Consider the following 24384-nt stretch of genomic DNA (forward strand, 5'->3'; position numbering starts at 1 on the left):
TCAAGGGGAAAAAGATTTAGACTTTTCCTCAGTTAAGTGATCTAAAGGAGGAAAAAAAGCAAAACATGCATATAAAACAAAGTATAGAGCAGAAAACTTGTTCCTAGAATTTACTTCTGAAAATATTACTAGCCCCCCAATAGCATGCTCTTTCCCTACATTTCATTCCAGATGTTCATAATTCTTGGCTCCCATACTGACCAGGCAAGTAACTTTTCTACACCTCAGTTTTTTCATCTGCGTAGTAGGTATAATAATAGCTGCCCTATTTACTTCACAGGATTTCTGAAGATTAGATATGTCAAAACTCCGACTATAAATGTAAACTCTTACTATTACAAATCACTTTCCTCAATTTAATTTGAAACTGGATAAGATGACATACCAAACTAATGTACTCTCTAACTCAAAAGGTTTTTGAATAATTTTGGGGCACATTATATTTGTCTAAAATATTCAAAAATGTTTCCATAATCTGACCAGCTGAAGCTATGCTGGGTAATTTTTCATATGTGACAAAAAATCTTAGGACATCAGAAAAATTCAATTTACTTGGAGGAGAGGTTAGTTAAAAAATAAAAAGATATGAAACCAAGAGATTGGAAACTTTCCCCTAGTCTGAGATGTGAATTTTCTCTTTTAACATTGAAATATAGAGAACTGTAGTGAATCCAAAGCAGTTTTGTCTAAGTGACTTTAATTCTGGGGGTAAATTCGGATTGTAACATACAAATGGACTTTGATATCAAGCTTCCTTAATTCTGTGATTGAATGTAGACATCCGTGCTGTAAGCACAGGATTTCCTATACATACACAGCACTATAGGCCAGTCTGAACTTTTAAAAAATAGCCTGGAGACTGAGAAACTCAGCACAGACTCTATTCCACCCTACTGCCTATGAGTTCAGTTCTAAGACCAGCTCCTCAGCAGGAACTCTGGAGTAAAAATACCTCTGGATGTGATAGAGGAGGGGCTGATGACTTAAGTAATTTTAGGGAACTCTGTCCCAGTCCCCAATCCCCATCAAGCAATATTCCTAGTCAATATTCAGACCAAAGTAACAGACTAATCTCACTACTAATTTTATGTTGGCTTACAAGTGATAGAGTATGGTTCTTTCAATTAATGTCCACCACAGTCCCCAAGAAATTAAAAATATTCCAGAGGCTAGAGAAGAAACCATGCTAGGTCTCTAAGAGATAGTGCCCCAAGGGTTATATATTACAATTAGAATATTACTTTCTAGTTTTATCAGAGAATATTAAATATTAAAACAAATTCAAATTATGACAGTCTGTACCCATAATCTAGTCCTATTTTTTCAATTTAAGTTTCAACTGATATAATTACCCCTAAATTGATTAACTCTTCATTAGTGAGAGGATATATGGCATCTACTAGACTTAGAGTCAGAAGAGACCTGTCAAATCCCTCTTGAATTCACTGGTTTTATTGATCATGAGTAAGTCACAACTTCTATGAACATCAATTTCCTCATTATTAAGTTGAGATAATAATACCTGTGGAACTAACTAATAATAATAATACTGTAAATAACAATAACAATTATTGATGATCATAATGATAAAAATAAACATAATGGTTGACATTTATATAGCACTGATTATGTGGCAAGTACTGTGCTAAGTGCTTATAATTATCTCATTTGATCTTATTATTATCCCTATTTTACAGATAAGGAAGCTGAAGTAAACTTGTTCAGGATCACATAGTCAATACATGAGGCCAAATTTGAACTCAGATCTTCCTGATTCCAGGCTAGTGCTCTATACACTTGACTAGTTAGTTGCCACCTAGATGCCCCTAGTAATATAATTAAGGGATATAATGTATATAATGTTTGCTTTACAAACCTTAAACTGCTATTTAAAGGTCAGTTATTGTAAAACACCTAGCAAACAGTTCATTTTCCTACTTAGGCAAGACATTTTCTGCCCCATCTTATTTATACTTTCAATTTGTTTGTAAAATCTTTGCTTCACAAATATTTCAAAAGATAAGTTAGGGCCCAGCCTGGATTAATTAATGTTAATTTCTTTTTTGGGGGGATCCAGAAGAATAATTTCATTAATATACAGAAGTCCCAGTGAAGAAATTCTCTTTAAACCAACGCAAGTTAGCGATTTTCCTATAATTAAAGTCTAAGATTTAAAGCTAGTAGGTCCAAATTAATAAGACTTTTCTTGGGCATTCTTTAATCTTTACCCAAATCTAATCTCCATCAAAATGTGGTGATAATTTCTACTTCACACTGTAAGTCTGAAACAATTCATAAATTAAAACTTTAATGTGGGTTAGAAATTTTGTCCAAGTGTTGATTGGTTGCCTTCTCATATCTGTATAGAAATCATCTCCTATGAGTATAATTTTCCCCAAATGACAGGGAGTATCACTATAGTCAACCTCTCTAAAGTAGAAAAACAATTTTATCAATTTATGTATTTAGATGTTTCCAGGTATTTGTGTAGGGAATTATAGGAATTTTTATTATGTCTTTACGTCAGCTAATATCTGTCCTTGTCTGAAGGAACACAGCTCTAACACTACGATGCAACTCTGGGAAAACATTTGTTGCTCAGTCATGTCCAACTTTTCATGACTCTATTTGGGGTTTTCTTGGCAAAGACTAGAGTGGTTTGCCATTTCCTTCTCCAGCTCATTTTACAGATGAGGAAGCTGAGGCAAACAGGGTTAAGTGACTCACCCAAGGTCATAGAGCTAGTTAAATGTCTGAGGCCACACTTGAACTCAGGAAAATGAGGCTTCCTGACTTCAGGCCCAGCACTATATCCACTGCACCATCTAGCTGCCCTTGACAAAATATATTTCAGCATAAATTCCTACAAAGTTCAAGTATATGCAAATACTATATAGATTCTTTGTGGCAGTGATTATAATAATTAGGTAGTCTATTATTGTTTATTTTGACTCACTTTTGAACTTTGTAGGAAGGAACTTGTGGTACTTTTTAATCTAAATGTTACAATGACAAAGAAACAAGGTATTCTAAAGTAACAAGAATATTAGGAAATAGAGAAAAAGATTGTTTTAACAATCTTCTTTTACCTTTAAAGGCAGCTAGGTGGTAAAGGGGCAGTTGATAGTAGTATAGAGTCTAATGGATAGAATGTGAGATCTGGAGTCAGAAAGATATGAGTTCAGATCCAACCTCAGCAATAAGACTCTGGACAAGTCATTTAACTTCTGCCCCTAAACTGTAAAATGAGGATAATAATAGCACCTACCTCCTTAGAGTTGTTATGAAGATCAAATGGGATATTTATAAAGCACTCAGCAGAGTGTATGACATATGACAGGCATTTAATAAATACTTAATTCCTCCCTATCTAAAGCTCCAAAATGTGTTAAATTCTAAATATTCATAATACCATAGCTTTAATGGTAGAAGAGACCTTATCTAGACCAATTTCTTCTTGCAGCTGAGGAAACTGAAATAGAGAGATAAGAGAGGTTGAATGACTTTTGCTCAAGGTCACAAAGGAAGAAAATGGATCTGGTTTTGGACTCAGATCCTCTGACTCTAAAGTCAGAGTTTTTCCCTATGTACCACATTATCTTTCTTAATCTAGCCTCTTAATTTTACCATCTTAACCCAAAGGTATCCTAAGATCTGTTCTCTATACCAGTTTTAAAAGAAGAAGCTATAGAAAAGAATCTCAGACTTTCCTTTCTTTTCTCATAATCAAGTACGCATCAGCAATGCCCAGTTCTTGCTCTAACGAAAATAAGCAAGGGACTGAAATACTTATGAGAGGCATATGATTTCCCCCACCCCATCCTCAAAAGGCACTGGGAGCTCCTCAAAGCTACTTTCCCACCACTGTTGCTGGACAGTGTGGGACAGGAATTGATATCTTGATATATATATATATATATATATGTATATACACACACACATATATCAGATATCATATATGGTATATATGATTCTTAATGCAGCCTGACCACACTCAAATTCCCAATAGTGAGAAAATGCTTTGAAATTTTTTATTGAAATTTAAATTCTACATTAGGGTAATTTCTACTATTGCAGTTAAAGTAAGCCTTTAACTATATGTGCCTGGGAACTAACAGCTGATTTCCCAAATACCCCATCTTCTGAGACCTTTCCTAACAGAGAGATCCAGTTGTGTATATAAGACAAGATCAAGTTATCTAATTCATTGTTAATTCCCAAAATAAGATCAGCAAAACTGGTTATTTAATAATATTTGCACAATCACATAAAGATATAAAAGTGAATTTTAAAAGCAAAATCACTTGAGAAATTTTATATAAAATAATTTAACCTACTTGAATTATCAACTAGTCATTAAAGGAACTAGATAGCTAAATAGTTTTCAGAATGTGCCCTGTAGGGCAAAATATGAAAATGAGACCTTACAAAGAAAACTATAGGCTTACTTTTTTCAGTTTATCTTTGCAAATGTAAACTGCTATACTCAAAGCAATATTAAAAAAAATAACTTTAAAATCACCAGCAAGTGAGTACAATCAAATACAATATCAGATCTTCTTTTTCAAGGTACATATATAGTACCCCTTTCCTGCACACTGACCTACCTTTTCCTACATCCACTTTGAGTACATAAGTATGGCATTGTGTCAGTCACTGCCATTATAATCCTTTTGGGATTATGAAAGTATCCATGATCAAGGATAAAGATCTAGGAAATATTTTCAAGGAGGAAGAAAGAATATATTATTCAGTCTTGATTTTCCTTGTAAATTTCAGTTATAGGTCAAATTTCATCACAAAGGATCAAATACCATTATAACCAAAATTTTACCATAATCAAACTATTTCTGATTTCCAGATGATATCACCTAAACAACCATGCTTTGCTAATCTCAGTACATTTTATATTACAAGTAAATCTTTGTTCATATAATAATCACTAGCAAAATAACAAAATATAAATTTAACATTTAATTATAGAACAATATAAATATATGGATTAATCAGGCATAACCAGTTTATATTTGTCAGCTATTTTATGATGGCTGTGTTGCACACACACACACACACACACACACACACACACACACATATGTATTATCTAGTGGACAAATGAAAGGATAAAGAGAGGAAAAGGATAGTCCAACTGAAACAAGTAATTGTCCCCCAACTTCACAGCTACTTGATGCTGCATTAATGCTTTGGGAATATTTTAGAGTAAGAGTCAGTGTCTGACCTGTACAACTACAAATATTGGTTTTCTAGTATAAAATAAAACTTCTTATTAAGGTAGAAGTGGGAGTGTCATCACAAACCAATTTTTCTGCATTGATTCTTTGAGACTATGTTTAGATTTGAACATAAATAAACAATTGATAAAATACTTAATTAACTAGCAACTGAGAAGTGTTGTGAAGTATTTTTCTGACACTCGGACTCCAAATGAAGGTAATTTTTTTTCCCCATTTTACTTAAAACAATCCTTAAAAAAGTCTTCATCTGTATTCCTACAGCTTATACAAAATTAAGCTGTGCCAAATTAAGTGAATCCTTAAAAAAATTATATATGCTTTCCAACAAGTTTCTGTTCTGCTTGGTTTTCACATGCCTTAGTTTATAGTAATCAATTAATCTGATGATGCTCACCGACATAGTAAGAAAAGGCAAGAAGCATAAGAGCAGGTAGGAAGCAACAATTAGATTTATAGTGGGACCAAGAAACATTTGAAGGGGATGGTAAAGATATTTTCCCTAAAACTACTTGAATTTCTGCAAAAGTGATAGTCCTAGTTTATAGGCAACTACAAACCTGACCCTACTACCCAATGAATGGAATTTGGAGAAGCACAAGGTGTCAACGAGCTGTACAGAATCTTACCAATACTCCCTAAATTATTAGTCAATGAAACTAGAACTTCAGCCAAATTGTGACATTTAGCGTATTAGTAGTGCAAAAGAATTTAAACACTAAAGGACACAAGTGACAAAGTTAGACTATCAAGATACAAAAACAACAATTAGGTAGCAAGTAGCAGTCCCAAGGAGTTGAAGAAACTGCTTTTGAAGATGGTTAACTGCTTCAGAGCCTGGAAAAAGACTATGAAAACACTACCACCTAAATGGCCCAGATAGAGACCTGAACTTCTCTATGAAGCTTTCCCTTGAATATTTCAGCTTACTTTGATCTTTACCTGCTCGGACCTTTTCAAACATTTATTGCTCATTCCATCCCCTTAGGCCCTTAATTATATACTTGTACTCAATTTCATGTGCAGACATCTCTGCAATGAGATAAAGTCTTTTGGGTAATACTTATTTTATAATTTTAAAGCCTCTTTCACTAGCTAATAACTGTTTAATTGAAAAACTTCCTAGATTTAAATTTGAAAGGAAAAAGAAATCCAGAATTAGAGGTTTGCTAATTACTGCTGAATACTCAAAGAATTGGAGAAAACTAAAGAGTTAATCTAGTCTAGTTTTGTGCCTTCAGGAAAGTGAATATCTAATTCAGGAGTGAAGAATGGACAAACTACAAAATATAGCTGGTTGCTGGCTTAATAGTTGACAGAGAACTACTTTTAGTTACTCAACAAGTATTTACTATGCCTGACCTACTATCATATGCCAGACATTCATTATTTTAGACACCAGAGATACAAAGACAACAAATGAAGTTAGTCACCACCTTCAAGAATCTTAGATACTCTTATTTGTTTTATATGTGTACATATCTCTGAAGTGAGATAAAGCCCATTGTGCAATACTTTTTAAAATGAATATCAGCCCCATCCACACATATTGCCCAACTACTAAAATAGTTGACTGGCTAGTAGATTTGGTGGAGGGGGAAGAAGGCAAAAGAAGGAATAATATGCATACATATAAGTAAATTCAGTTAATTAGAAGCCTTGGGGAAACACTAGGAGTTATGGCTATGGCTAACCAGTTTGGAAGAAAAAAAAAAACAAACTAAAGCGCTGTGTACAGTGCTTTAAAAGTGGCAAATTAGTCACAACAATCTAATAGAATGCAGATTAAAGTAGTAGAATTACTTAAATCCTTGCATGTCACAGTTTTTTAAAGTACATTCCAGTATCAGTGTGTTGATTTTCTCCCATAATGATGTATATTTCCCACTCACTCTCAGTGCTTTATACGGTAAGCCCTCAATAATTATCTGTTGAATTGAATTTGAAATAATTCCTAAGCTATTCTCTTCTGTATTCATATCTAGTCCCATCCTACCCTAATTTGTATTGCTTTATCTATGTACCATTTTGCACTTTTTCCTTTGGAAGTTCAATTTGATTTAACTGTGCCATTCCCCTCTAATTCCAGGATCTTTCCTCACTTTATTCCTCTTCTGTTTTTAACTGCTCCCCCACCTTTATACTGAAAACAAACTTTACAATAGGTTGTTTAAAGGGCTCAATTTTTAAGGATTTGCAAGTTCTGCAAATGATTGCACAAATATTCACCTTTTGGTGCCCAAAGAAATTTTGCATAAAGAAAAAGACCAGCAATGGTAGAAATAAGTAAAGGATATAATAAAGTGTAGAAGAAATAAGAGTAAAGAAGAGAGGATAAAGAAAACAGATGCCTAAAAAGGTGGACTAGGCTAATAATAAATTAGAATCTTTCTCTCACTCCTAAATGACATTGAATTGCTAGATCTGAGAATGCAAATACCAGGACAGATGGTTAGGCTTTCATAAATAAGAATTCTTACCTGTTCAGTTTCTGCATCTCAGTGAATGAAATTGGAACAGAAGGTGTTGTTCATCCTCCTTAGCAGATGGACTGGTAGCAGAACCAATCTATGTCCAGAAGAGACACTCCATAGCCTACTCTGGAATTCTATCACTTAATAAAGTGTTCTATGGCTAAGTCTAATGATTTAAATTTGCAAAAAGACACAGCCAGGCCACTAAATCACGAGGAATTATCAGCCTACAACTGTTTCCAATGACATTCTAGAAGTATGTAAAATCTTACTGTAGGATAACCTCCCTTACAAGATATATCTAAATTAGTAATATCAGGGTGGAATTAGAAGGTTGTCTTTCCTCTCTGGGTCACTAAAATATAGAAAAGCACACTAAATACAAATGTCTTGTCTCTACTTAACCATTACAAATTTTCCAAGTTATACACGAGAAAGCATGAGAACTGAAACTATGTTTTCAAGGTCTAATTCACACCTATACATAATGTAAGACTTCATGGAATTCAATTTTTAAAAGCAAGTTATCAAGAATATATAAAGAAAATGAATGCTAGATGGAAAACTGAATGTTGGTTATGCTTGGAATCTGTCCTTAATGGCTGTAGAACCATAACCACTAAAGTTATGCACTCAAAAAGTGTATGCTTAGCTAGTTTCTCATGCCATAAATTTTTTTTTAATTTCTACCATGTAAGTAACCTCATAAAAGGATATTTTTAGAAGCAGCCCTAATTCTTAGGAAGACCTCTCAAATGGCTCTACAGAATGAAACAATTCCAAAATGTAGGATTATTATTATGGCTGAGATTATTCTCCCCAAACAATCAACCAAGAACTATTAAATATCTAAATATCTGAATTGTTACCAGCACATAATATACCTTATGTTTAAGAGATAAGAAAGAAAAAGAAAACACAAAGATTCTTTATATTAAAAACTTAGCTGAAAGTTGTCAAGTTATGGATAGAAATAAGAATTTCCTACAGAAGCAAAACAAATGAGATCTAGCTCTGTTATGTTCAAGTATAAATGCAAATTCAAGTATAAGAGGCACAGCTCTCATTACATCTGTATACATTCTTCTCAGTTAACAATATAATGGTCAGATGCCTACAAGTTTAACAGTCTAAAAAGTCTATGAATGGTCTCTACGTTCTTTAATATTTTTAACTGGTACTAGAAAAACTAGTTCAAGCACAGACTAACTACTGTTTTATTCCTAAACTTTGCTTATAGCTTAAGAAAAGTTTGCTTAAGATAGTTCTGATCGTAAAATCTATGTAAAATTTCTAGATCAGATCACTTTCCACAGTTTGGAATTTTGAGACTAACTTTTGTTAAATGTATGGATGATCTAATTCTATTGTGGGCCAAAATTCTTAAATAGAGGAATTTATAGTTCAATAAGATGTTCTAAGTATAAAAACTATGCCTTCTATTACTAGAAACAGAGAGGCAAGTTTTTTGTGATGGATAAGGAATGTCTCTTTATAAAAGAGTGGGTTGGGAAAGTAGACAAATCACACAGATCACTAAATCAGAGACCAAGTTGTTTTCTGATTAAGACAAAAGTATACTTAAATTATTTTTTTCAAAGTTTAACATATTTGTACTCCAAAAGAAGGGAAGATATTCTTCTTCACTACAATAATAAAACTAAAACTGCCTTATTGTCTGGACTTCAGAGGTAACAAACTAATGATGCACAGCTATTAAATTTCACTAGAAACTTAAAACCTTTATAAAGGCATTATTTTTGCACAAATGATCAAGTTACATAATCTGGACATTAAAAAGTATAAAACATTATAAAATAATTTTTAAAAATTAAAACTGGAGCTTTAATTGTGTAGAAGAATCCTAAGGCTATACAGGCTTCTCTGTAAAACCAAAGGGGTAACAAGGATAATCACTGAGCACAATGAGACTATATACTTAAAACATACATTTTAAATCCACAAGCTCTGAGCTCAATTTCATGGGGAGTATACATTTTACAACAATATAACCATGTTTATTTTTATAGTGAATAATTATAACAATTAAACTTATGTAAAACCTTATGAATGTATAAAAATGGACAAAGATCACAGTTTGTTAAAGCTGACTACATAAAGATACCAGGTATCATGATAACTCAGATACTATGTTCTTGCTTGTCAAAATGATGAAAGGAAATGTCCAGTAAAATTTCTACTCCTTCCAAATACATTAGAACAGATATTATCAAAAATATTTTAAAATTTTATTTCCAACGTTTAATGAGTACAATTTAGGAATTTTTTTAAGCTAGTAAATTTGGCAGCTCACTGGCAGGACTGTCTTTCAAAGAGTAAACTAACACCTAATATAATTCTTCAAGATAGGCTTTGGTAATAAATAAAGATGTATTTGCCTAGTTGTCAATGATGCCTACCTTCAGTGAAGAACTTACAATCACAGTTTAACCATCTTGTTGGTTAGAGGGTCAGAAAAAAAACATCATGAATTTTAAAAATTCTAGTTTCAGTTGAACAACTAATCCATACGTGTAAAAATTCAGGGAAAGGATTAACTAACTTGTTGAAATCAACTCAACTTAAAATACTCAGAGTGAAAGTTACTGCCAAAATATTAAAGTATATAATTTTTTAAATGTATAGTCTTATTTTCATTCATGGACTTCATATCTGAGATATTCTATCAATAAATGTTCTATTTCATTAAATTAACTCTTTAGGACAAATACTAAGCATAAGCAAGTTATTCCTGTGCTCTAAGTTAGACAAGAAAGGTATGTTAACTTTTTCAAACCATTAGGGAATTTTTAAAAATAACTGGAGTCATAATTTGAAGGACAATCTAATAAAAATTAGATTAAGGCTTAATTTACTAAGGTCTAATTTATAACCAAGGAATAACCCCTTAAATTCTATGATTCTTACAGTAGTTATAAATACCAACAAGAGACTATAACTTAGGCCTAAAATCAGGGATTCTAACCATTTCTCTGGGTTGAACACTAGACAAACTTAAGTGATAGTTTAGAAATGTAATTATTTGTTTTAAATAGACTTACTAATCTTTTACACATCCTGATTTGCTTTCTCCTAATACTTCCCTATTCCATTTTAAACTTTTCTTGATTCACTTTTTCAGGTTTCAGGTACTTGGGAGCCTCAGAAGAGCAGCTTACTTGAGATGGATTTTTGAGCCTGAGTAGCATTTCTGTGAGAATCCCTTTTATAATTCATAAATTGAGCTTCGCGCTGGCTTGAAAGTTGTCTTTTCCCAAGTAAATGAAAACATAGATATTTCTTTTAAAAAAATAAAGACTGCAAATGTTTTTTTAAAAAAAGACATTTTAATAATGCTACATTTCAAAATACACATTTAACATTTTATTGATTAGATTGCAAAAAAACAGGATACACTTTGGATTGGCATGCTGTATTATGAGGAAAATAAATCAAAACAATTGAAGCAGCATTGTAAATCAGAAAGCATTTTAAATTTGAAATGTCACTACAAATGAAAATAAAATTAAAATATACTTCGATGGATGCAGACAAAAAGAAAAAAAGTATCACATGAATAGATACTATATGATCCAGCAAGTTAAAAAAAATGAAGAAAAAAAGAGAGAAGGTAGGTATAAGGATTACAGAATGGGTAGAGATTGTTAACTATTCAAATGCTAAGAACAAAATAAATTCTATTCCAAAATGCTGCCAAGCAAAATAATGCATTATCTTTCTCTTATAAAGGATTCCCAGTCAGACTCCTTGTCATTCTAAATTTTAAATTTTGAGTTTAGAAATGTTAATTGAATAAAACATCAATTTCATATACTTTACCTTAAGCTTAAGGTGAATGTAAATGTAAAAAAACCTAAGTTATTCACCTCAAAATATCAAAGAAATTGGGGCAAAATGTTTCATTTTCTGCTAAGGTGATGTAGCAAAGTGGAAAGAGCCCTGGACTTGCAACCATTAGGCCAAAATTTAGGTCCTGGTACTGACTCTGTGTAACCTTAGGGAAGTTATGTAACCTCTCAGCCTCCATTTTTTCATGTACAATTAAGATAATAATAAACTGACGACCTCAGAGAGCTGTTAAGAATCTTAACCCATGTATAAAGGCTTTGTAACCTTGAAACAGTATATAAAATATAAGCTACTGTTACTCTGCAGTTACTGAAGACTGGAATGATGCAAAATGCTTGCTGGAATAAACGTCTGCAGCTGGGCCACAGACAAGTTTACACCTGGACACATTCAATCCATTCAACAACTTCCTTCATTGTCTTGTTTCTTTGTTTTTGGAGGGAGGAAGGCAAGGCAATTGGGATTAAGTGACTTGCCCAAGGTCACACAGCTAGTAAATGTCAAGTGTCTGAGGCCACATCTGAACTCAGATCCTCCCGACTCCAGGGTCGGCGCTCTATTCACTGCGCTGCCTAGCGGCCCCAGATTGGTTTTTTTTTTTATTAGTTTAAAACAAACTGATACCAACACTGAGTTTGCAAATTGGTTACTTTGTTAGCTATTCTTCCTATCAGCTCATGCTACACTGATTTCATTAAATCTATATTAGAACGTAGGACAAATAACAAAACTTGAAAGCAAAATGGAAAATATTTCTTTTATATGAATAATAATGATAATAAAATTGAACTTTGTAAAAAATATTATAGTAATTTGAAGGTGGTCTAGTTGGTTCAAATCTAGTGTTTTTGATACTAAAATGAAAAAAGAGCTTGTTTGGAAGTTAGAAATTTCTTTCATTGTCATGTGATGCCACAACCATCATAGCATAATGAAGAAAACACAACCACTATTTTGAAGACCTGGATTCTAGTCCCAGCTCTTCTATAAACTAGCTGTGTGATCTTCGCATTGGGCCTCAGTTGTTCATTCATAAAACAGCAGGTCTGAATGAGAATCTCTCAAGATTATTCTAAGTATAATATTTCTTGATGATAACTGTAATCTAGAGAGGTCATTCACCAACATTCAGATTACCAACAATTTCTTCATAAGAAAAATGGGAATAATACTGCCCTTATTACAGGTAAATTATGAAGATGAGTATACACATAAAAGTATGTTGACCTACAAGTTTTATTTCATGTTAATATGGTAACTTACTCTTTTACTCATAAGACCATAGAGCTAGAAAAGATCTCAGAAGCCATCTAAATCCAATCCCTTAATTTTATAGGTGAGAAAAATGAGGCCCAGGGAAGTTGTGACTTAACCAAAGTCCCATAAGTAGTGTCAGTGGTATGATCTTACTCTTCAGCTATCACTACTTTGACATCTTCAATCAAAACCTTTCATTAGGACAGCTTCCCCAGGATATTCTGCTCAAAATAATTTAGTTTACTTAGACCCAAGTCCTTAGCTCCCCCCGTATATCCCTCTCCCACGTCTATTAATTCATTTAGCAAACATATATCAAGTACCTAACAGATATCAGGCATTGTGCTGAGTGTAAAGGACACAGAAAAAAATACAAGTCTCTGGGCTCAAGGAGCTCACATTCTGTTGCCTATCAGTAGTACAGCCATTTTTCCAGTTTCTGAGGCTAAAATCTTAGAGTTACTCCTTCATACCCTAGATCCAATATCTTACCAAGCTTTGTCACTTTCCTTCCCTAACTCTGATTTGCAATATCTCTGATTTGCCCTATTCTCCACTGTCACCTGCCTCTCATTTTCTCAAATCTGCATTATAAGAGCCTTTCAACTTATCTCCTTACTTTTGGTCTTTCCAAGTTCCAATGGGTCCTGTCAGACTCATCTTCCATTCTTTTTATGAGGTTGCTCTTCCTATCAAATGCTTACAGTAATTACCTACTATATGAAGTCAAAACCCCTTGGCCAGGGTAAGGCTCCCCATGGTCTAAACTAACTTTCTAAATACCTTCACCTTCTCATTTCTCAGTCCTAGTAACATGCTTTAGTAAAACCCAATTCTGTGACTGTTTTATTTTTGTCTTTGTATCTCCAGAACTGAACAAACTGCCAGGAACAGAATAGGAGCTAAAGAAATGTTTGTTGATTGATTTCTCCTTTCTAAGAATATTCTTTCTGCTCTCTTCTTTCTTCTAAATCCCACATGCTCTTCCTAGGCCAGATCTTCCAAGAATCTTCTTTGACTACTCTGGCTCACACCCATCTTCTCCATACTCCTATTACACTTTACTACCACAGGGTGGTATACTCATTCTCCTTTTCATGTATGTCCGAGTGCTTAACACAGTTCCTGGTACAGAATAAGTGCTTAATAAATAAATGTTTCCTGAACTGAATTGTTAGTTTTGTGTTTGAGAATCAGATTTTAAGTTTCCTGAAAGAGAGAAACACATGTAATACTTCTATAGCTTCCATAGCACCTAAAACAATGCTGTTAACACAGTAGTTGCTCAATGTTATGATTAATTGAAAAAGGAAAAATGTTTTATATACTGCAATGTGATCATTGTCAAGTGTTATTCTTATCCCTTTCAAAGGTGGAAGAGCTAATTAGCAGTGCAGGGTCTAAATGGCAAAAAAGGTCACTGAAGCAGAATAGTAGCTGGTATAGCAGTGAAATGGCTAAATCTTGCTTTAGCACTTTTAAAAATACAGGGGAAAACATCATTCAGGATTAAGAAATGAAAGACTTGTAAATTATTCAAAAATCTCAAGCATGTACAACATAAATTTCTTTAAGAAGAAAGTTGGAAGGTGCTACACATGATAATCACTGAACATCATGCAAAAAAAAGTCACTATATCTTAATGCAGAGAATGATTGCTTATTGTCAGGGGAATACAGCAAAATCACCAATAAGTTAGAGCAAAGGTAAACAATAACACCAAATTAGAAGAAAAAAATATTGATGGGAAGACTAAACTTTGTACAATTACAACAACTTTAGCATGATGTGTTTAAATAAACTATTAGCTATGAGAAATGGGAAACATATAAAAATCACCGATTCTATGTATCACCAATTTTAAAGATGTTTAAATTTCACAATTAGGAGGTGAAAAGAGTCAGGAAACTACCTCAGCCAGATAAAGCTGATGTCTTTGGCAAAAGAAAGGAGGTCAAGGGCAACTCCAATTTAGAGTAAAAGGTCATCTTCAAAACACCTTTTAAGCAGTAAAGGAGAAAACAAGCCTGCAACTTGGCATGAGATCCAACTAAACTTAATCACATTAATACACATTGAGAACATTAATACATAAAACTGGAATGATGACACAAATGGACACAAAATAGAAAAACATTTGCTAGCATTTCTATAGACATCTGTCCTCATTAATAGCAGTAAAACAGACACATTTGGAATCTTAACATCTAGGTACTTGGTGTATAAGTTTTTTAAGAGGAAGGACTGTTTCAATTTTGTCTTTGTAACTCAAGACTTAGCACAGTGTTTAGAACATAGGTCTTAATGTTTAATTAAATTGCTACATAAGAAAGAAGAAACAGCACTTAAGAAACTGAAGTCAAGAAGAGTAAGCTGAAATTGACCAAATATACACAGAAGAAATCTGAGCTAGATTAAATACATCCAGGGATTCAAGAAGGTAATGCCAAAAGAGTGTAAAAGATCACATATGACAGTTATTAAAAAGACATCTATAATCACTGACCCATATGCTTACCTTCTCAACTCTATAAAATCTTTACAAAAATAGTCTACCATGTGTAACAAGATTACCCTTGGAAAATATGAGGAAGGAATAGAAACTATTTCACAAACTCTCTATAAGAGATCACATTTTTTCATTCACCTGAGAGAGGTAAACAAAAGACCCCATTGTGATAATTACTTGTCTAGTACCAAAAAGACAAAACTAAACAAAAAAATCAAATGATTGAGTAGAACAAAGGTTCTATCTCCAATGCTAAGATAAAAAATTCCTTGATAGAGGTAACCACAGGGATAACTTTATTTAATAGATGACCCTTTAACTATCAATATTAACCAAGGCATAAAACAGGGAAGCACAAGCTCACCAAATGTGTTCAATGATGTTATAGAGGATGATGTCCTGCTCAGATTCCAAATGGAAGATGTTAAGGTTCTTCAGATGCTCCAGTTTGCAGATGAGATTGTACTGAATGCATCAAGCCCCAGAACTCTAGAGACCTCCTCAATGACACCCACAGCCATTCAAAAAACTGTCACAATGGTTCCTTCAAAGAAAAATAAAAATAAAACCACGGTCCCAATATTACTAAAGTTCCTAAATCCAGAGCTGGTAACCTAAAGATTCTAAAGTTTCTGTTACATTTTTATTATCCAGCATACACAAAATGATTTTTTAAACTTCCTTTATAAAATCAATAGTTTTATTTCAGCATATTAATTGTTAAACCCTCTCCACAAATAAAAATGCTACAATCACACTCAAACTTAGTTGTGAAACAGTAGGGAAATACATTGGTTTCTTAGAACCATGACAAATTCTATTACTTCTACCCTAATTTGATGTAATTATGAATGGAAACACAATTATAAGGAAAGATGGATCTTATGCTATACTTCAGTATACAATCACCTTCTTTTCTTGATGTCCATTAAAAAAAACTTCCTATATGGTAAAATTTATATATGTGTATGTATACCTACACACACACACATAGACACACACACATATATACAGAGAGAGAGAAAGGGAGGAAGGGAGGGAGGGAGGGAAAGGATCAAAAGGAGCAACAATAATTGTGTCAGTACCACTAACCAATACAAAGAAAGGCATGACCTCAGAAACCAATGGCCAGAAAAGAACCAAAATGTACTTCTACTCTAAATCCAACAAAATATCAGATTAGTTCTTAAGTGGAATGTCTCTCTCTTATAACAGGAATAACCTGGAGTATTTTGTGACCAAGATATTTTATATCTCTAGACTGAAAGCTGAGCAAATGTGACGCTTCAGCCACAAAGGATTCCATATTACATTAATTTAAATGCTATTCTCTGAATTTAATTCAATGAAAATATTATTTATTTAATATTACTACCTTCTGAATACCTCAGATTAACACAAAAATAATAGCAGCAGTATTCTCTAATAATAAACTTTCATTTTTAGTGATTCTAATGATTCACCACTGGTGTCTCTTCAAAATACAAATACAAAAATACCTCCATCACTTTGTAAACCAAATTTAAACGAGCTTATTGCTTATTGTAGACAGAAATCTTCTCAATTACAATCGTGTTCCAAAATTTCAATTCAGAGAGCAAAAACAGTGACTGGACAAGATATTATTTGAGGAAATAGGGCACTCATTAGATAGTAAGTACAATAAGAATTATAAGATGCAAATTCAGGCTACATGGTATCAATATGGCAAACAGAAACAGATTAACAAAAAACAAGGTACAAAAGCTTTTAGTTTTAACTGAATGGAATGATATCCCAAACATCATTTTCAGATCTCTGTTCAGCTTTTGTGATGATATGGGAGTTGTGAATATCCTGCAAACCTTAGTACTGGTAAAAGGTCAACAGCTGATAAACACAATTTATCTAAGTATGGACTAAACACTGTTAATAAATTAAACATTATTGTTCTCACACTGAAATTATGACTCTTTGTTCCTCACATGTGACACTCCATTTCCCATTTCTGTGACTGAAAGGGTCATCCTTCAATTCTTGGAATGTAATCCCTCTTCACCATGACCTCAAAGAATCCTCTTTCCTTCTAGAAGCATCTCAACCACCACCTTCTCCAAGAAGAATCAGCTAGTGCAAATCTGCTAGATCTCCCTCTTAGATTACTTTGTATTTAACTGCTTTGTTTTTATTTTACTTTTGCTTTATATATATTTGTCTTCCCCTTTAGGGTATAAATTCCTTTTAAGTAGATCTGCCAGTTAACAATTCTTTATTATGCTCCTACTACATGCTGGGCACTATGCTAAATGCTGGAGGTACAAAGAAAGGTAAAAGAAAATCCTGGCTCTCAAGTCTAATGGGGGAGACAGTATGTCAATGACTTTCTACAAAAAAGATAAGCTGGAGATAATCATTAGAGGGAAAGGACTGGATTTAAGGGAGATGAGGAAAGTCTTCTTGTAGAAGGCAGGATTTTATCTGGGACTTGAGGGAAGCCAGGAGAGAGAGGAGGAAGAGGATTCCCAGCATGCAGGCAGCCAGTGAAAATGTTTGGAGTCAGAAGATGGAGATTTTCCTAATTTGAGGAACACCAAGGAGGGAGTGTCACTGGATCAGGGAGTTCTGGAGGTAGGATGGGAATTGTGTAATAAGACTGGAAAGGTAGGAAGGGGGCAAATATGAAGGGCTTTCAATGCAAAATAGTGGATTTTATCTTCTGGAGGTGATTGGTAAATATAGGAGTTTATTGGATAGGGGAGTGACATGGTCAGACCTGAACTTTAGGAAATTCATTTGATAGCTGAGTAAAAGATGGACTGGATTGGAGAGAGACTTTAGACAGGGAGACCAAATAAAAGGCTACTGAAAAAGTACAGTCATGAGGTGCCTAGAGCCTGCACCAGAATGGTGGCAGTCTCAGAATAGAGAAGAGGTATCTGGAAGAGATGTTACAACAGAACTTGGTAACACTGAATGGGGGAGGGCGAAAGAGAGTGAAAAGTTCAGGATGACAACTACTTTGGAAGCTTGAGTAACTGGAAAGATGGTGGTACCCTCAACAGTAATACATAAGTTAGGAAGAGGGGAGGGTTTGAAGGAAAAGATAATGAATATAGTTTTGAACATGCTGAATTTAAAATGACTCTGGGGTATATTCAGGTGAAAATGTCTAACAGGCAGGTGGAGATGTAAGACTGGAGTTGAGTAGAGAGGTTAGGACTAGATAAGGAAATTTGAGAAGCATTAGCATAGAAATGCTAATGAATCCATGGAAATTAATGAGATCACTAAATAAAATAGTGATAACATAGGAAGAGAGGCTTGGACAGTCAAGCTTAGTGGACATGATCTGGATGAAGGTCTAGCAAAGGAGATTGAGAGAAGGTGGCCAGACAAGAGGAAGAAACCAAGAGGAGAGTATTATCACGAAAACCTAAAGAGAAGAGAATGTGAAGGAAAAAAGGGTGATTGGCATCTTCAAAGGTGGAAAAGAGGTCAAGAAAGATAGCACTGAGAAAAGGTCATTAGACTTGTCAATTAAGAGATCATTAGTAATTTTGGAAAGAGCAGTTTTAGTTGAATGATGAGACTGGAAGCCAGATTGTAAAGAATTAAGAGTGAGATGACAGGAAGTAGAGGCATCAATTATAGATGGTCTTCTCAAAGAATTTAGCCACAAAAGGCATGGGAATTATGGGACAACAGTTACCAGCGATGGATGGACCAAATGAGATTTTTTTTTTTTGAGGATAGGGAGAAAAGGACATGTTTGTAAGCAGTAGGGAAACAGCCAGTAGCCTGGGAGAGATTGAAGATAAGGTGAAAGTAGGGATGATAGGGTAATCTACTGGGAAGACAGGACAGAATGGGATCGCTTGTGCATGTAAGGGATTTGCCTTAGCAAGAAGAAGGGCTAGCTTTTCATGTGAGAAATGAGTAAAGGTGAAGATAGTAGAAGAAGGCATCTGGGAGATATGAGATTTGGAGGAAAAAATAGGAAGTTCTCAGTGAATGGCATCAATTTCTCAGTAAAATCAGAGGGGAGGGAGAGTTTTGAGGACAGATGAAAAAGGTTGGAAAACCTGCTCTGGTGAATGAAATACTGAGTTCATTAGGAAGGTGTAAAAGGATTGCCTTGCTGACATGAAAGCCCAGTTAGATTATGTAACATGAATTTAAAGTAACATTACATGAGTAACAAATTTATCATATTATTTCATTCACTATTTTTTTTGTATCTCTATCATCTAGCATAGTACCTAGCATATATAAGAAATGTAAAGCTAACATTTCTATAGCTCTTTCCATATATCATCTCATTTTATCCTAACAACCCTGGGAAGCAGGGATAGGGAAGTGAATGAGCATTTAGGTGCTTTACAAATATTATTTCATTTGATCCTCATACAATTCTCCAAGGTAGGTGCTACTATTATTCCCTATTTTACAGTTGAAGAAACTGAAGCAGAGAAGTGACTTTGGGTCTCACAGCTTTAAGTGTCTAGGGCTACATTTGCACTCTGGTCTTCCTGATTTCACTTTACCACTTAGCAGTCTCTAGGAGATGCTATTATCATCCCTTTTTTACAGATGAGAAGAAAGCTCAAAGAGGTTCAGTGACTTGTGCAGGGTCACCTGGCTGGCAAATATCTTTCTAGGCAGGACTCAAACTCAGGCCTTCAGGACCCCAACCCAGCATTCCAGTGGCCTAGTTGAACAAATGCTTATAAAATTTTTTTTAAAGTTACTTCCCCAACTAAAAGATGATCTTTGAAGGTAGGAACAGGGTTTCCCATTTTTTTATATGACTTCAGTATCATGGTCTATACAAAATGGATATTCAACAATGTTAGCAGATTTTGTAACTTCTGGTAGCCATGTCAGTTGGGGTTCTTAGTAATTTGTTCTCCAATGAAACCTGTTATTTGAAGGTAACTGTTATTTTTTTGGATTATTTAATATTCCAACAGGATCATTGCTAAGAGCAGCAGAAAAATAAAACAATCTTTATTGTTTGGTCCTCTACTTAGTTTGCCTACCAAGAGCTTCATGGTAAGATCTATAAGTTGAGGACTTTCAATCAGAGATAAATTCCCTTTCATTTCTAATATTATGACTTTTTTGAAAACCAGTTTCAGGTGTCAAGAGGTAGGGGAGAGGAGTGCTCACATGTTTTATTTGAAATATTTGGACACCATTCCTCCAACTCAGAAGAAAGAGGGTTAACAGAAGTGATATTTTCTCTTCCTCAAACTCTGAAAAATCACATTGCCTCCACCTCTTCTTCTCTGTTAAATAAACTCCTTGGAGTCTGGCCCCTAATCTTATCATTCAGTTAAAATTCCTCTTTCCAAAGTTACAAATGATCTCTAAATTATCGATCTATATGCCTTTTTCTCAATCCTCCTCCTTCTTGACCTTTTGATAGCCAATTGACACTTTTTAATCACCTCTGTTCCTAAATACTCTTCCATCTAGGTTTTCAAGAAATTGCTGTTTCCATACTGGAACTGACTGCTCTTTTCTCAGTCTCCTTTGCTGGATTATCATCCATGCATACCCACAGCTGTGAATGTAAACACTCCCCCCACCATGGTTTTGCCCTAAACTCTCTCTATACTCACTTCATGATCACATTAGCGTGGTTCAATCATCATATCTCTATGTAGATGACTCCTAGATCTACATACACATGCAAGCTCTATCTCTGTTCTCTTATCCTGAGCTCTGTTCCTACACTAACAACTGCCTAATGGATATCACAAACCGAATATCATTCAGTCACCTCAAACTCAACATATCCAAAACAGGACACATTATCTTTCCCCTTCCCGCACCTACCCTTCTTCTGAACTTCCCTATGTCTTCACAGAAGTAGAGCAATACCAATATCCTTCCTATTACCCAGGATCACAACCTTGATATCCTCAACTCCTCACTCTCCCTCACCCCACACAATCCAATCACTTGCCTTTTCAACCTTCACTAAATCTCTTGCACCTGCACCCTTTTCTACACCTTGCCTGAACAGGCTCATCTCTTGCTTGGAATACTAAAATAGCCTCCTAATTGGTCCCCTTACTTCAGGTCTTTCCCCATTTCAATTCACCCTTCGTATAGTTGCCCAAATGACTTGTCTAAGGCTCAGGTCTAACTATGTCACTCCCTCTCCACCTACTCAAAATCCAGTAGCTCCCTATTACTATCTCTTAAAATAAAAAATAAATTCCTCTGTTTAATATTTAAAGATCTTTAAAACCTGGCCATATGTTACTTTAAAAATTTTTCAATCTTTAAAAGTTGAAAAATATTTCACACTGATTCTTGAACTGATGGCTAATATTCAACAACTCTTTCTTTCAGTTTCAGAAGGTTTTTCAAGAGCCACTACCTTTACCATGTAGTTCGATTAGTTTTCCTCATTTGAATTTGTGCTCCTTGAGCATCTTGACTTTTTGAGCAAATATATCATGGAGAGCGTAAGCTGACTGGCAAATATTTTCTGTGTCTTTTCTAATGCTTTCTGAAAAAGTGATATTTTTTTTTACTTCTTTCAAATCATTTGTCTGCACCTCAGGGTAGGTCATGATTTCCATCATCTTCTGGTGAATCTGAAAGACCTACTGTTGCTGGCTACAAGAGGTTTCATGGATCTTTCTATACTTGGTAAAAATATACACAAAAGAAGCAGTGTAAGTAGCCTGTGGTGGTTTAGATATCAACATGAGCTCAAATCATGGTTTATCATTTTTTTAAAAAATCACTTCTTGTCCAACATAGGGTCCATTCCATAGAAATTAGTCAAATAAGTTTTACCCTGAACATCTTTAGCAAATCAATTTGAACTTAATAAAAGCAGCCTCATAAGTCTGCAGATTAGCATGGCTAACTTCACAAGTAATTCCCACTCCTTGAGTCCTTGTGACCAGGACCTTGCCAATATTTTTACACTGGTGTCTTGAAACCATACTCATCTTTCTTTAAACTAACTACTTTCTTCTAGGCTCCTTTTTTACCCCCTTTGGTGAGGTACTTATTCTTGCAACTTCCATGATCTCCAAAAGCCTTTTCAATGCATTTAGCACAGTGACTGGGACACAGTGGGTGCTTAATAAGTGCTTTTTTGGGGGACATGATTTGACTGTCCTGAATGACTGGAATGCATGCACCTCTTCCTCTTATAATTCCTGGTTTCCTTCAAGACAGCTCAAGTACCACCTTCTGCGTGAGACCTGGCCTGGCCCCCTCAGCTGCTAATACCATTCCCTCAAGGTTACTTTTTGTTTTCCTGTACCTATCCATGTACATGTTGTTTCCCCTCCACCACCACCGCCACTATTCTTTAGAATGTAAGCTCCTTAAAGGCAAGAACTGTTTTTCTCTTTTGTTTTTATATCCCCAGCACTTATCACAGTGCCTGGCAGAATGAGTGTTTAATAAATGCTAGATGAGTAAGAACAAACTATCAGAGTATACACACCAAGTATTTATTCATTTATACTTAAATTCAATATTTCAAGCATCTATGATTTCATGTATGGCTCTACCAAAATAGGCAGAGCTAATTGTTCTTCCTATTTTGATAAAAGCATATCAAAATTCTTCTAACCAATGGTCTTGAGAGTCACTGCAGCTAGAAAATTCATTCTCCTCTTACTACCTTGTCATCTTCAAACATGGTGAGATGAGTTCTTGGACAAAAGACATACAGGCCACCACTAGGCCGAGACACCTTTACAGGGTAGTAAATTGTCAAAGTTTGAGCCACACATCTGGTATAGCCACTGAGAACTCAAATGAGCACATACTTTATGTGTAGAATTGTATCAGGCACCAAACCTTCCATGAAGGCATTTTAGAACTAAAAGGGGCCTTAAAGAACATCGAATCCAAACTTTTTTTTTTTTTACAAAGGGCCAAAGAAATCATCGGGCTCAAAAAAAGAAAAGATAATAAACTTTATTCTTAAGGGACATTTCTCACTCCAAATATTTTAGATCGTGTTCCTGGAAAGTACTCAACCACTGCCCTATGTCATTCTCCTTGTCACCTGGTCACCTCCTTATACCAATGTCATAGCTTTGCATAGTTCCAAGGCCCTTAAACAGAGAAAGAACCCACAACTGCCCCACAGGACTCTTTATGGATTGACTCTGGGGCTTGCCTTGCCCTTCCATCAAGGGATTCTCATCTTATTAAAAGATGTCCCAATTCATCCAGTAAACCTCAGTAACTAAGTCATTCCTCCAGAATAGAGGCATGCTATTAGAGTAAACCAAATGAAGTCTATTGGGAAATTATAGGTTGAAGCAAGTTGCCTAGAATAAAAACACTTGTGGTTTCCAGGATTATCTCAAGGATATCAGTTCCAGATGCCCAAAGAGCTTGATGCCATTGATTAGTCTTTAAAAGCATAAAGTTAGCTATATAAAAACCAAGAAGCATAAAACTAGCCATAAAAAAGAGTGAGAACTTCCCACAATGCCTAACAAATAAGCTGGTACATGGTGGTAAGAAGTATGCGAAACCATTAAAGGAACTAGTTATGTTGAGTCCAGAAGAGAACACAAAAAAGGGGACCTGATAGGTACCTCAAGTATCTGAAAGGCTGCCATAGAGAAGAAGGAAGAGAGTTGTCCAATGTTGTTCCAAAGAGCTTTGTTTTTTAACATTAAAAAAACAAGAGGTAAAATTAAAAGAAACATATTTTGGCTCAGCGTAAGAAAAGTTTACAATGAGAATACTTGCCAAATGGTGAAAGAAGTTGCCCTGTAAGCACCTGAACTCCCCTTTCCTGGAAATGTTTGTACATTGGCTAGAAAGTCATCTGTCATAGATATTAGAGAAGGGATCTCAATAAGGAAGTTTTGCTGAATCATCTCAAAAATCCATTTTAACTTTAAAATCTATGCTTCTTTGTAACTGCAGTGAGCTGCTTCCTTTTCCATAAAATTTTCAAATAAATAGCAGAATAATGAACATTATACAAGACCTAAACTAAGGAATCTGTCCTCTTTGAAACTTACACTTTGTAAAATGTAA

At 34.6% G+C, this 24384-nt stretch overlaps 1 protein-coding gene and 1 pseudogene across 1 annotated transcript in view; both read right to left on the reverse strand.

Moving 5' to 3' along the window:
* The window catches only part of KIAA0232 (KIAA0232 ortholog), a 115834-nt gene that overhangs the window by 82771 nt on the left and 8679 nt on the right, over window positions 1–24384 (reverse strand). The gene's annotated exons all lie outside the window — the stretch shown is intronic.
* Window positions 21720–22476, reverse strand: LOC140511158 (small ribosomal subunit protein eS1 pseudogene; annotated as a pseudogene).

The sequence above is a fragment of the Notamacropus eugenii genome, chromosome 6, assembly GCF_028372415.1.
Source record: "Notamacropus eugenii isolate mMacEug1 chromosome 6, mMacEug1.pri_v2, whole genome shotgun sequence".
Lineage (NCBI taxonomy): Eukaryota > Metazoa > Chordata > Mammalia > Diprotodontia > Macropodidae > Notamacropus > Notamacropus eugenii.